We start from the raw sequence: 13,115 nt of genomic DNA, 5'->3' as shown, positions 1-13,115 counted from the left end.
GCTGTGATCTCAAACCTTTCATCCGAGCTCAACTTTTTCTTCGGGCCTCGTCTCCTTACCGAAGTTGTGCTCGATCCGGAGGGCAAGAAAAAAGAAGAAAGACGAGAGTTAATTAATATGTGTACATATACCAAAACAATGAATGCATCAATTAGCTAGTCAGCACAGGCTTAACTAATATATATACCTGGCCGGACTCGGTTCGGTCACCGGAGCCGTCATCACGGTCTCCTTCTTGCACCGTCATTGGGTCACCGGAGCCATCATAGTCATGTCTTTCCTCCTCCATTCTTCGATCACCGTAGCCTGCTTCTTCACCCTGTTCTTCCAGACCATCATTGTCGTTAAGACACGAGAAGATATCACTAACACCTCCGGCTAAGATTATGTCGCCCAACACCTGTTCTGCTTCCTCGTCTCGTGTGTGCTCCATTGTTTCTGCAAATATTACAACATGGCAATTATTACACAAACATGACGACAGATGGATATATTAGTGGGAAACGTACAACTAGCTAGCTAATCACAGTAAGGAATCATATTAATTAGTGGCCTCGACGCGGGTGGGGGCGCGGCGGGTGGGGTGGCCTCGAGATAGTTTGTCGGGTAGGGGCGCGGCGGGAGGGGTTAGGAGACCGACATCGTTTTTTTTCTAGGGTTTGGGTGTCCTCGAGAGTTTTGGTCGAGCGAGAGGGTCGGGGGGTGCTCCCGCGGTATAAGTTATCACAGTCGAGAGGGGGTATATATATCGACCGCACCTCATGTCGAAGTTATCCGGGAGGGGGTAATATCGACCCCCCCCCCCATGTGTTGAAGTTATCGGGAGGGGGTTATATATCGACAACGACGACATACGTACATGGGAAAATAATATTATCGGGGAGGGGGTATATCGACCCCCCCCCCTCGTGTTGAAGTTATCGGGAGAGGGGTATATTGACGACTACAGACCCGCTAAAACATAAGAAACCGAACCCTCGACGACCCTCAAACCCTCGACCCCCTATTCCTCCTCATGTCGAAGTTATCGGGAGGGGGTATATCGACCCCCCCTCATGTCGAAGTTATCGGGGAGGTGGTATATCGACAACAACATACCCGATAAAGAAAAAAATTAAAAAAAAAGAGGAGAAGAAGAAAGGAATAGAGGTGAAGTAGAAAAAAATAGAAATTACTCTATTTTTTTCTTCTTCTCTTCTATTCCTTTCTTCTTCTCCTCTTTTTTTCCTCTTCTTATTTATTTCTCCTCTTCTTCTCCTTCTTCTTCTCCTTCTTCCTCTTCTTATTATTTTCCTTTTTCTTCTCCTTCTTTTTCTTCTTCTTCCTTCTTCATTCTTCCTAGATAAAACTTTTCTAAAATGTAACTTTTGCATATATAAAAGTTTTTCTTCTTCTTCCTTCTTCCTTCTTCCTAGCTAGATATATAATTTTTTTTCTAAAAATGTAACTTTTCCATATATAAAACTTTTTCTTCTTCCTTCTTCCTAAATATATAAAACTTTTCTAAAAATGAAACTAACCTAAAATGCACTAAATCAGAGAACATACATAGATAAAACTTTTCTAAAAATCTAAATTTTGCGTATATGAACATATATACACAGAGAACATACATACATATATACATTTTTACAAAAAAGCAAAAAAACAAATCATCATATATATGAACAAAAAATCTGAAAAAAATAGGACATATAATCATATATACACACATATGCACATAATCGGAAAAAAAAACATCATAATATATGGAAAAAAGGGGAAGGCCGGCGGCCGGACCGAACGTGGCGGCGGCGATGGGGGCGGGCTGGGGCAGGGGCCCGGGCGACGGCGACGAGAGCGACGGCGACGCGGCGGGGGCGGGCCGGGGCAGGCGCGCGGGCCACGGCGACGAGAGCGCGGCGATGGCGGGGGCGGGCCGGGGCAGGGGCTCGAGCGACGGCGACGGCGACGAGAGCAACGATGACGGCGGGGGCGGGCCGGGGAAGGGGCGCGGGCGACGGCGACGGCGACGGCGACGAGAGCGACGGCGACGACGACGGCGACGAGAGCGACGGCGACGGCGGGGGCGGCGGACAGCGACGGGGCAGCCTGGCGGCGTCAATGTGCTCGGCGTCGTCGGGGGCAACTGGTGATGAACTCTGCAAAATTCCTAAGTGCTACTTATATACCAAGAGCATTAGTCCCGGTTCGTGGCATCAACCGGGACCATCGACGACATCCTCCTCCTCCATCTCCTTCTCCTTGTCTGCAACCTCCTCCTCCTCACTACCCTTCTCCTCTTCCTCGTTGTCCACCTCCTCCTCGTCCATGTTGTCCTCATCCACTGTCTTCTCGTCGACCACTTCGGTAATCCGCAAATTCGCCGGCCCTTCAACCTACGAATTCAGAGAGGAGAGGCGACAACAGTACTCATGCCAGCGAGCTCACTGTTGAGGATCCGACGCCTCCATCGCCTCCTTCATTGCCCAAAGCATAGTTTCAATAGAAAGCACCCATTTTTCTACAAGCATCATTTTCATCACCTCCTCTACCAACGCTTCCAACGTCAGATTCAACGCATGCTTCATGAGAGCTTTTTGGCTACGAAACCAGGAGCTTATCTCCTTGCACTTTGAAACCAAGAGCTCATCGCCGGCGCAGAACTCTTCCATCACTGACCTACAAGCAGAATTGATTGAACCAAAAAATCAGTATTGAGGGGGGTCCAAACTAACTAATTAGTTCACAAATTGGTAAATAATTATTCCAATTTGCTAAGTCCAGTGGCCCTATCAACTAATTCTATACATATTCACTAGATATTTCAGGACTATTTAGTAGGGCTTGAATTAGGGTTTCTAGGGTTAGGATTTGATACTTACCTGATGGCCAAGGACCTGGTACCCCTTGAATCGATGGGCCAAAGGGTGACGCCACTGCACAAGGTACCTGCGTCATTAGAGCTCTCCCAAGGAAGACGGACGAAGTAGGTGACGGCGGAAGCGGCAGCTACGTGGGGGCTGTGTGGGGGCGGTGGCTAAATGGGGGTCGGGCGTGCGGGTCGGTCTATTTTAGGCGATAAATAGTGATAGCCTAGCCCTAGGTCCCACTCGTTATAAGATCACTCGGCCCACCTGCCACAAGCGGCCTCGGGCCACCTGTCATAAGAGCCCTGGTCCCACTTGTCAGTAACTGCATGAGGTAACGGTCAACTGCTTTGACCCAACGGCAAGGTTCCATTTGGTCATTTGTGAGAATGGGCCAAGTGGTGGAGGGGAAAAGTTAGGAATGTTATGGGCCATGGGCAAAACTGAGTAGAACTAAGGAAGGAGGAGCATAAAAATTAAAATCCCAAAATAAATAGGTAGGGAGAAAGGCGATCTCCCTACCTAATACCCCTTGTATGAATAAAAAAGTATGTTTCCTGCAAATTGAACCTCACTTTATACATAACTGAGCTCACACATGCCATCATCATCTCAATTCATCTCTTATCGAAACCTAAGGTGACCATCATATCATCTAGAAAGGACCATTCCACCCTATCATAAGCTTTGTGCATATCAAGCTTGACTGCACATAATCCAGTCTGCCAACTCATATATTCTTAATCTTATGCACACATTCATAGGCTATCAAGATGTTATCTGTGATCATTCTTCCTGGCACAAACACACTTTGTGTAGGAGAGATATCTTGAGGCAGAATGTTTTTCAGTCTAGAGGCCTACATCTTGGAGATTATTTTATATAGCACACTACACAAACTAATGGGGCGAAATTGTGTTACCAATTCGGTGTGTCAATCTTGGGAATCATCACAACGGTTGTATCATTCCACTCATCAGGAATCTTTCTTGAATTGATAGCCGACAATACTTCTTTAGTGATATCTTCCCCAATTAAGTGCCAATACCTTTTAAAGAACATCATGAGCAATCCATCTGGCACGTGGGCCTTTACATCTCCAATACTCCAAACTGCTTCTCTAACATCATTGGCAGTGAACGGGGCCAGCAAGAAATTGTTCATTTGTTCGGTCACTTCCCGTTGCACTTTTTCCAGAATACTAGGATCTGTGTGCTGCATTTCCGAGCTAAATAGTTGAGTTAAATAGTTTAAAATATGATTGTTTAGCTCCGGCATACCTTCTATCCAACACCCTCCTCCATCTTTAAGTCTCTTTACATAATTCTTTTTCCTCCACGCTGATGCAAACGCCTGGAAAAAGCTCGCGTTACGATCTCCATACTTTAGCCAGTTTGCTCTGGACCGTTGCATCATTTGTATTTCATCAAGTTCAATGAGATACTCTATCAACTCGGCGATTTCTTTCCTTCTCACTTACATCATTCATCGGCCCCGACATAATTTTCTCCGGAGTTGTTTCTTGGGTATCTTGAGGACATGTTGGTCCCAATCATGAAACTAAGCATGCATCTTGTTAAGCTTCTCGTAAACACTGCTCACCAAGGGATCAGCTGCAACTTCATTCCAAGCTTTCTCAACTGTAACTTGGAAACTGTCCTCTCAAAGCCAGCTCGCAAATCTCTTGGATTGTGCACGGTTACCTGCCAATGGCCGGTTATAGTATTCAGTATCAACCAAGATTGGGCGATCATCAGAGTGGTTGAATTCCAAATTTTCCAACGCACCACGATGAAACAAATTAGACCAGGCATCATTCACCAATCCACGATCAAACCGCTCTTTTATCCTTCCTCTGGACCATGCAAAGCGGTCACCGATGAACCAAGATCGTGCAGCTCACAATCATCAATTGCATCTTGGGAAGTCTGCATGTACTAAGGTGGTCTCGTGTTACGAAAAAGGGTTTCCCCCGCTTTATATTATAAAGCAACAACCACTCACATCCAAAGCATCGATATAAACGCACACCACACATACCCAAGGCGAGATACAAGGAAGCCGGGCAAAAAAGGAACCGCTTAGCGCCGACGGAGACCACCAAGAGTAATCGTCCGGGAGGGTGTGTGACGAACCACGCCGGACCGAGGGCTCCAAGACGATGCCTCCAAGAAGGGTACGACCACGGAATGTCGCCACCGTCCGATCCGAAGATTAAGTTTTCATCCGGAGCGAGACGAAGGAGAGGGAGCAACACGACGGAGCCTACAAGGAGGAACACGACATCCGCGAATGCCACCACCGTCGCCAGTGCACGAACTGGACAGGTGATGAACCCCGGTGCTTCAATCCCTTCGTCGCATCCCCGATCCGCCAACCACTCGCAGCCATGCCGCCCAAGCAGCCATGACTGCGCGCCCGCAACCGAGACGTGCAGTCTGCCCACGACATACGTGCCTTCCACCGCCAGGACCGCCGCCCTACCACCAAACCACCACGACAGCCACCAAAGAGCACACCTTTGACCAGATCTACGCCCCCAGCCGACTCCGAAGCCACCGGCGGACACCTTGCCACGAGAGGAACCGCGGCCATATGCCGGTCCGGGGGAAGGGGGAGGTGACGGAGCAGCCCAAGGCCAAGATCGGCGACGGGGCACACGGAAGCGCCCCCTCCACCAGCCAGCCTCCCCCCCCCCAAACCATGTTCGCCCCCGAAGCCACAGGCCCGGACCAACCAGGGCACACCGGTCGCCGCTGCATGCCGAAGAAGGGGAAGGGGAACCAGATCGGCTGCCGCCGCGCCCAAGGGGAGCAAGCGGGGGGGGGGGGGTCTCCCCGTGCCGTCCCGCCGCAAAGGGCCCGGCTGAACGGGGATGCCCACCGCCACCGCTGTCGCGCCGCCCCCCTCCCCCACCCGAGCCACGGAGAGAGGGCCGCCCGCAACCCGGTCGAACTCGACCCGCAGCGCCAGAGGCGACGCCGGGGCACTGCAGGGGAGCAGCCGCCGCCGACACCACCTACCGGCCTGCACCTCCTCCTTGCCGCCTGTCACGCCGCCGCCACGCCACCATCGCAGGCCCACGCCGGAGCGCCGCCGCGCCCGGCAACGAGCACCACGTCCCGGCCCGAGAGATCCGGCTCGCGCCGTTCCCCCCGCGCGAGGAGACAAGAGGACCTCGCCGCCGCCGGCGACGACCGGGCTTCGCCCGCTCACGCCCCCTGGCGGCGGCAAGGGAGGGGGAGAGGAGGAGGGGAGGGTGGGCGGCGGCGCTAGGTTTAGCCTCCCGGACGCTCGCGGGAGCGTCGTGGGAGGAGGGGAAAGGGGGATTTGGTGGTCTCGTGTTCCCACCCACCTTATCATTTAGATCTCTCGGAGAAGCCACGGGAGATTATGTGCCTGATGGAGCTGGCTCATGCGGCTCTAAGTTAGGTGTTTATTTTCCCATTTAAATTGTCCATACATACCAGTCAAACGTGAACTAGTATTAGTTGTTCCTTTAAGTTTTACATCAATGAACATGGCTATTCCAGAAAAGATCGAGACCTCCTTTTCTACCATCACTCATACAAACTATTTTGTGATCCATCTTCAATCCCTTCCGCAAACACCCAGCCGATAACTATCAAGCTCTCATGACCAAGCTGCTGATCCGATCACAAAACAAACAGTAGAAAAAAGATCCTACTTCAGGTGAACTACATAAATTCTTCCGGGAGAGAGATAGAGCAGAGTCGACGTCTCAAGACGCCGTCCTGGGCCAAAAAGCAAACAATTTTGACAATTGCCATTACTAGGAAAAAGCCTAGTAGTAGCACGGGTTTAAAGCCTACTAGTAGCGCGTGTCACCGCGCTACTAGTAAGGCGCTACAGCTATTCGTTAGTAGTAGCGCGTGCGGCACACGCTACTGCTAAGACACATAGCCGCAGCGTGTGTTGTTCCCAGTGCTACTGCTATTATAACTAGTATTATCGTGTTTCCGGTCCAGCGCTACTAGTATATTTTTTTCATTTTTCTTATTTTTAGTGTATTTATACGCCATTATACAAATTTTGGTACAATACCAATTATGAGGTTGTTATATCATTATGTCCATAATAGTGTGTGAAATAAAGGTGGATTAGGTTCAAGTGGAGGCAGCATATGGTGCATCTCGAAACTATACTACTAATCCAAACTTGATCTAGTTGGATTAGTAGTACTTTGGATGTGCACCGCATATTGCCTCCACTTAAATCTAATCCATCAACACAAGCTATTTAATCATCATCATAGTCATTACCACCAACACTAGCTATTTAATCATCATAGTCATAGTGTAGCACATTATCATCTTCAAACTCCTTCTAGCTAGCTAATCACCACCAACACTAGCTACGGTAGTTATCTAATCACCACCAACACTATCTAATAATAATCATCATAGTCATTACCACCAACACTAGCTATTTAATCATCATAGTCATAGTGTAGCACATCATCATCTTCAAACTCATTCTAGCTAGCTAATCACTCCTGCTGCTCTCTCTCAGGTAAAATAGCATAAAACATGTGTAGCACTCCTGCTTCATCATATTGGAGCATGCAGATGAACATGTCTCCTAATTGTGGGCCGCGCTTCTGATTGCTGCCTCCTAGTAGTTCTCTGCGATCCTTCACAATTTTGCTCCAGTCTTTGACTATTAAGACTTGCTCGCTTTTAGAAATCTTGAATTCACTAAAGTGCAATGTAGGATGTCTTGGCCGTAAGCTAACCATGGACATGTGATCTTTAGTCTCGATCCAATGAGGCACAACTATCATCGGGAGTCCCTGTTAAAGAACATCGTATAATAACATACTTAGCAATGAAGTTTAACTTAAAAATAATGTATGCAAAAGATGCACTGAGGACAAATAGTAAAAATCTTATCATCTTTCATAAATAGATGTGACTGTAGTTCAATACGAACACTATTGGTCGCACGTTTTGAGTACTAAGATGTTCAAGTCCAGGAAAATAATTTGTCTTGACAGCATCAAGATCCTCAAGCCATGAAACATAATGACTTATCTCCTCGCAGTTTAGTTCAGCCCCGGGACAGTGGAAGGTCATGTCTACCAAGCGTCGGACATGTTTGCTTGAATGGAAATAAGCTGTCAATAGAAATTAGTTGTCAACTATTTTTGAATAAACAATATCGAAGACATAAATATGGTTGAGAAACTCCCATAATGGTAGAACTGGAGGCGTCTGCACATCGACCCAGATGTCGATATTACCTTCAGTATCATCTTCCGAATGAATATCAAGTGAACTCTCTTTACCTCCATAGTTTTCATAGGACTGAAACCAATCTTATCGAAGACAAAAATTCATGCATGATAGGGGATACGCTAGTAGAGTAGTAAAAAAATAAAATTATAAGTTGAAGCAAATGAAGCATAAGTCATGCTTAATTACGAAAAAAGACTTGTCGTTGTGACTTACTGTATCCACTTCGAAGGTCTCATCCAGCTTGATGCTGAAGCGCCTACCATCAACTAAGAAATTTCTGTCGCACAGGCCGCGCTCGTCTTCGCAGTATTCGCACATACCAAAATCCTTTTCGTCGTCAGACATTTCCTATGTTCATAGTTGAAACATTAATTGAAAATCGATCGAAGGCAACAAGCAGGAAACTCAACACACAAATCACTATTACTCAATATGCAACGGGTTGACTTTAGGTCTGTCGAGTCTTCCTTCCTAAACTCTCATCTCATGTATATGGTGGGCACTCCCTCTCTCATATCTAGCAGAAGCAAAAGAAGAAGAAGCGACCCCCACGACAACAGTCGGCATTCTTATTCTCTCATATATGGTGGAGACTCTCCCTCACTGATTTTTTAACTGTAGCCCCGACAGATTTAAAGTCAACTCGAAATGTCGTTTGATTCTCTTACTAGCAAATCCGGGGCACTCGATATTTCCTACATATTCTAGCACAAGTCGTGCTTAAATTCACAGAAAAATCCGGCATGACCTTTGCTAAAATAGGACATATCGAGCGCCTGAAATTTGCCGAAACGGAAATGAATCAACACTCCGGCAAAACATAGGCCACTCGGAAACGAATCAACACTTCGCACATGAGCATAAACTGGTGCTCATTGCATTTCAATGGTTCAATATTGACATTTTTTTGAATATATCTTATAACCCGAACACTTCATTTGGTTAAGAAGCATAACTAAATACGAGCGCGGAGTTTCTACTCCCGAGCTCATCTGCACCCCCGCTCAGAAAAAAATTCAAAACAAATAGTAGAAAATTTTAAAAAAATTCATTTTTTGGGTGGTAGATAATTTGATGCGTGGGGTCCGGTCCAAATTTCAACTCATTTGGACATCCGACCAGCTCTTGGCAAAAAAGACAAATTTAGGGTCTGTAAAAAAGTTTACTGTTTACGCATTGTTCTGCTCTGATTTGTCTTTTTTGCCGAGAGCTGCTCAGATGTCCAAATGAGTTGAAATTTGGAGCGGACCTCATGCATCAAATTATCTACCACACAAAAAAATGGATTTTTTTGAATTTTTCTACTATTTGTTTTGAATTTTTTCTGAGCGGGAGCAGATGAGCCTGGGGACCGAGTTGGATTTCTCAACTAAATATCCTAGTTTTACTTTATTCAACACCGAGGAGTGGAGAAGGAGGAGGTGGCCTTTTAGCTCACCGACTTGGGTGTAGAGGAAGAAGAGGTAGCTCGGATGACGATCACTCCAAGGAGACACAACTCTACAAAGCCTGCATATTCCACCGAGTAAAATTTTAATTAGATCATCAAATCTCATATAGCATTCTTTGATGACAAAGTGATAATGACATAAATTCAACTAGTTCTATTAATTCAACTAGTTAAACTAAGCACTTACTAAAACTAAACTAGTTCTATTAATTTTCTTACTAAAAATAAACTAGTTCTATAGTAAAATTTTAATTAGATTATCAAATTTCATATATCTAAATTTTCTTACTAAAAATAAACTAGTTCTATTAATTCAACTAGTTCAACTAAGCACTTACTATAAATAAAAATAATTAATTTTCTTACTAAAAACAGTAAAAAAACTATATTATACAAGAACAGTACAAAAAAAGTTTAGGGTTTAGGAGAGATGGAGGGAGGAGGGGGTGGGAGGGAGGAGGAGGGAGGAGGAGGAGGGAGGAGGAGGGAGGAGGGGGCGACCGGAGAAGGAGTGGAAGGGGGAGGAGGAGGGAGGAGGGGGCGGCCGAAGGAGGAGGGAGGAGGGAGGAGGGGGCGGCCGGAGGTGGAGGGAGGGGCGCGGTAGGGAGGAGGAGGAGGAAGGAGAGGGGAGGATGAGGTAGGAGGAGGGATTACCTCAGTGGAGGAGGAGGAGCAGCGTCGGCGGCGGCGGGCGACGACGGTGGTCGGTGAACGGCGCCGGCGGCGGACGACAGGGGGTGCGGGGGAGTAAGAGTGGAGAGGGAGAGTGGGGCGGCCGGTTGGGGAAGGTAAAGTTGAACTTAGCAGTAGCGCGGGATATGATAAACTGCTACTGCTAAGTCAATAGCAGTAGCACGCCTGCAATACAGGTGGTACTATTATACCTAATAGGGTGGCAACGACGTGGCATTTTTAATGGTAGCGCGTTTTGCTACTAGCACGCTGCTGCTACTTGTATAGTAGTAGCAGCAGCGCCTTATTTTAGACCGCGTTGCTGGTAATATTCTGTGTATAAGATTTTTCCTAGTAGTGTGCATGCATGCTTTATGGTGAATATTTATTAAATTGTATGAAAAAAATTTACATAAGCGTGAACACTTTTCTGCAAATTTATGAATATTATAGAATATATACATAGACAATAAATGATAAATAAAAAGGAAAACCATAACAATATAAAATGGAAAATCAAGAATTAATAAATCCTGTAAAGAAAATTGGCAAGATAAAATGAAAAAAAAAACTAGCAGAAACCCGAAAAGAAAACCCAGAAAGAAAAGGAAATTAGCAGACAAGGAAAACGGGTAGACAAGGAAAACGGGTAGAGGAGAAAAAATTAGCCAACCCATGTGCCTTTGCGCGTTGTTTTTTACATGGAAATTTGGAGCGCTTTATTAAGTCAAAACAGCTGCTGCAGCATATACGACCGTGCTCCAGTGGTCTACCCCGCCGGCCGGACGTGTCAAGCTGAATGTGGACGGACCGTAGTTGGCGGGAGTCGGCATGATCCTTCGCGACAACGACGGTAGCATTATCTTCTTCGCTTGCCGTTCCATACGACACTGCTCCGGACCTCTTCAAGCTGAACTTTTGGCGTGCCACGAGGGTTTGAATCTTGCTCTGTCTTCTCGGGAGTCGGGATCACCGCCGCCGCGACCAGGTCACGTCAGCGCCCCTGCCTTTAACTTTGGCCGGATCTGAAGGAGGCTGGTGCGGCGGCTAGGTTTCGCCCGGGTCGCCCGCGGGGTGGGGCGACACGAGCGACCGCGCGGCCTTTAACTTTGGCCGGGCGCGTGACTTCTAGAAGGGGATTCGTGAGGGAATCGCTGATTTGGATTTTCGGGAGGCAAACAAGCAGCCTCGAGCATATCCCCCATCCCCATGCCAGATGAAGAGGAGGATGGCGGAGGGAAGGACCAGCGCTGGTGGTGGTCGTATGGCAGGGGCGATTGGTGGAGGGAGGAAAAGAGTAGCTAGGGCGACTGCTGCCTTCTCTTGCATTCGCTTTCTCGCCCCCGCCACCGTGCCGTCAGGAGGACTCCGACAGTGACGATTCCAGCGAAGCAGCAGCGGAAGACGAACACAAGAGAGACGCACAAGCAGAAGCAGGAGACCAACAGGCCAGTGGCAATTCTTCTCTATGCCTTACAAGTTCCACGTGCACTGGCTTTTAGTGCAGGTGACATCGCTAGCTTCTACCTTACCTTGGATCGTTGAAAGTTTTAGTGCTCTCAACGTACGTGTTCAATGAAATAACAACCATGTTAATTGTGCTTTTCAGGTCAGTCGCCAAACGCGTCTCTCTCCACCTGCAGGATGATTTCCGTGGCACGGCCCTCCTCAGGTCTGAGCACTACTAAGCAATAAGCATAACCTTTGCACAATCCTCTTTATGTTTGTTTTGTAAACACCTTGGGCGAACTGTATATCTATCGCCGAGGATCTCAGGACTCCCATTAGTTAGAACTTCGAAATGATGCTCTAATACACACTTGACACACAAATAAAGAGCTGGCATATTAAAATGGTTACTCTTTGGAACTTTGGTCAGTATTTAGCAGTGTTCAATATTGAAGAGATTACTATTTAGCTTTAGAGTATGAGGGCATGTGTTGTTCATTATCTCTTTTACCCCCTGTCGGCGGTACTGAGTGGCTTACCACTGATGCAAGACGAACATCAGTCGACTTACACTTTGACCGCAAGTCACTTGAGTGGTGTGGTGTCATTAAAACAACCTGAGCAAGATTGGAGCTGATGGGTATTTGAGATTGTTGCTTTTTGATGGGACTGCAGCCAAATGAATCTCTCGCCTTGTCAAGCAAAAGATTAGTGATCTCGTGCAAGATCTAAATGTTACCAGTGATGATGGCTCTACAGAAACGAACAACTGCGAGCACTCAGATTCTTCATTTACGAAATGTTGAGCCAATTCGACCATGTCAAATGCAGTTTTGCGTGGAAGGGAGCTGGTATATTTGTAATTGATGTGTATGATGGCATGTCTTTTGAATGCAAGCTTCGTCTCGATAGGAGATCCTCCAGCTTCAGTGTGAGTTGAGTTATAGCGTTGCTTAATTATTGCTTGACTTTGACCTTCCATTTTATTTTGAAAACTTAAGCCTCCTCATGTAGGTGTTGAAGTCTGACGGATCGGAGAATCAGATGGTAGTCGCTGGAGAGGCAAGGAACTCTCATGCTTGCAGCGATGCACTTGGTGGGCATTCCTTGCATTTTCCCCGTAGGATCACACGGGTACATGTATTTAATTATAGCAAAGTCACCATGTCTTTATCATGCCAGTATGCCAATGTGCCCAGAAATTAGATAACAGAGGGAAGTTAGCAAGTCACCAGCTCTGAAAGCATACCAAATATTTCAGTTTTTAGGCCACTGCTCAATTTTGAAGAGCTACTCCTTTGAACTAGATATGTGAGATTTTTGTAAACTATAGGATATCATAGTCTGCTAAGTGGAAATAGAACTCTTTGATGTTGGGCATATCCTGTAGTATTTAAATCATTATTTTTTTACACATGTGATGCAAATCTTATTCGT

At 46.7% G+C, this 13,115-nt stretch overlaps 1 pseudogene; it reads left to right on the top strand.

Annotated features, from left to right (window-relative positions):
• Window positions 1-5,444: 5,444 nt before the first annotated feature.
• Window positions 5,445-12,618, top strand: LOC123156922 (uncharacterized; annotated as a pseudogene).
• The last annotated feature ends 497 nt before the right edge of the window (window positions 12,619-13,115 follow it).

Source organism: Triticum aestivum, chromosome 1D, assembly GCF_018294505.1.
Source record: "Triticum aestivum cultivar Chinese Spring chromosome 1D, IWGSC CS RefSeq v2.1, whole genome shotgun sequence".
Lineage (NCBI taxonomy): Eukaryota > Viridiplantae > Streptophyta > Magnoliopsida > Poales > Poaceae > Triticum > Triticum aestivum.
The sequence above is the reverse complement of the archived record's forward strand: the minus strand, read 5'-3'. Positions and strand labels throughout refer to the sequence as shown.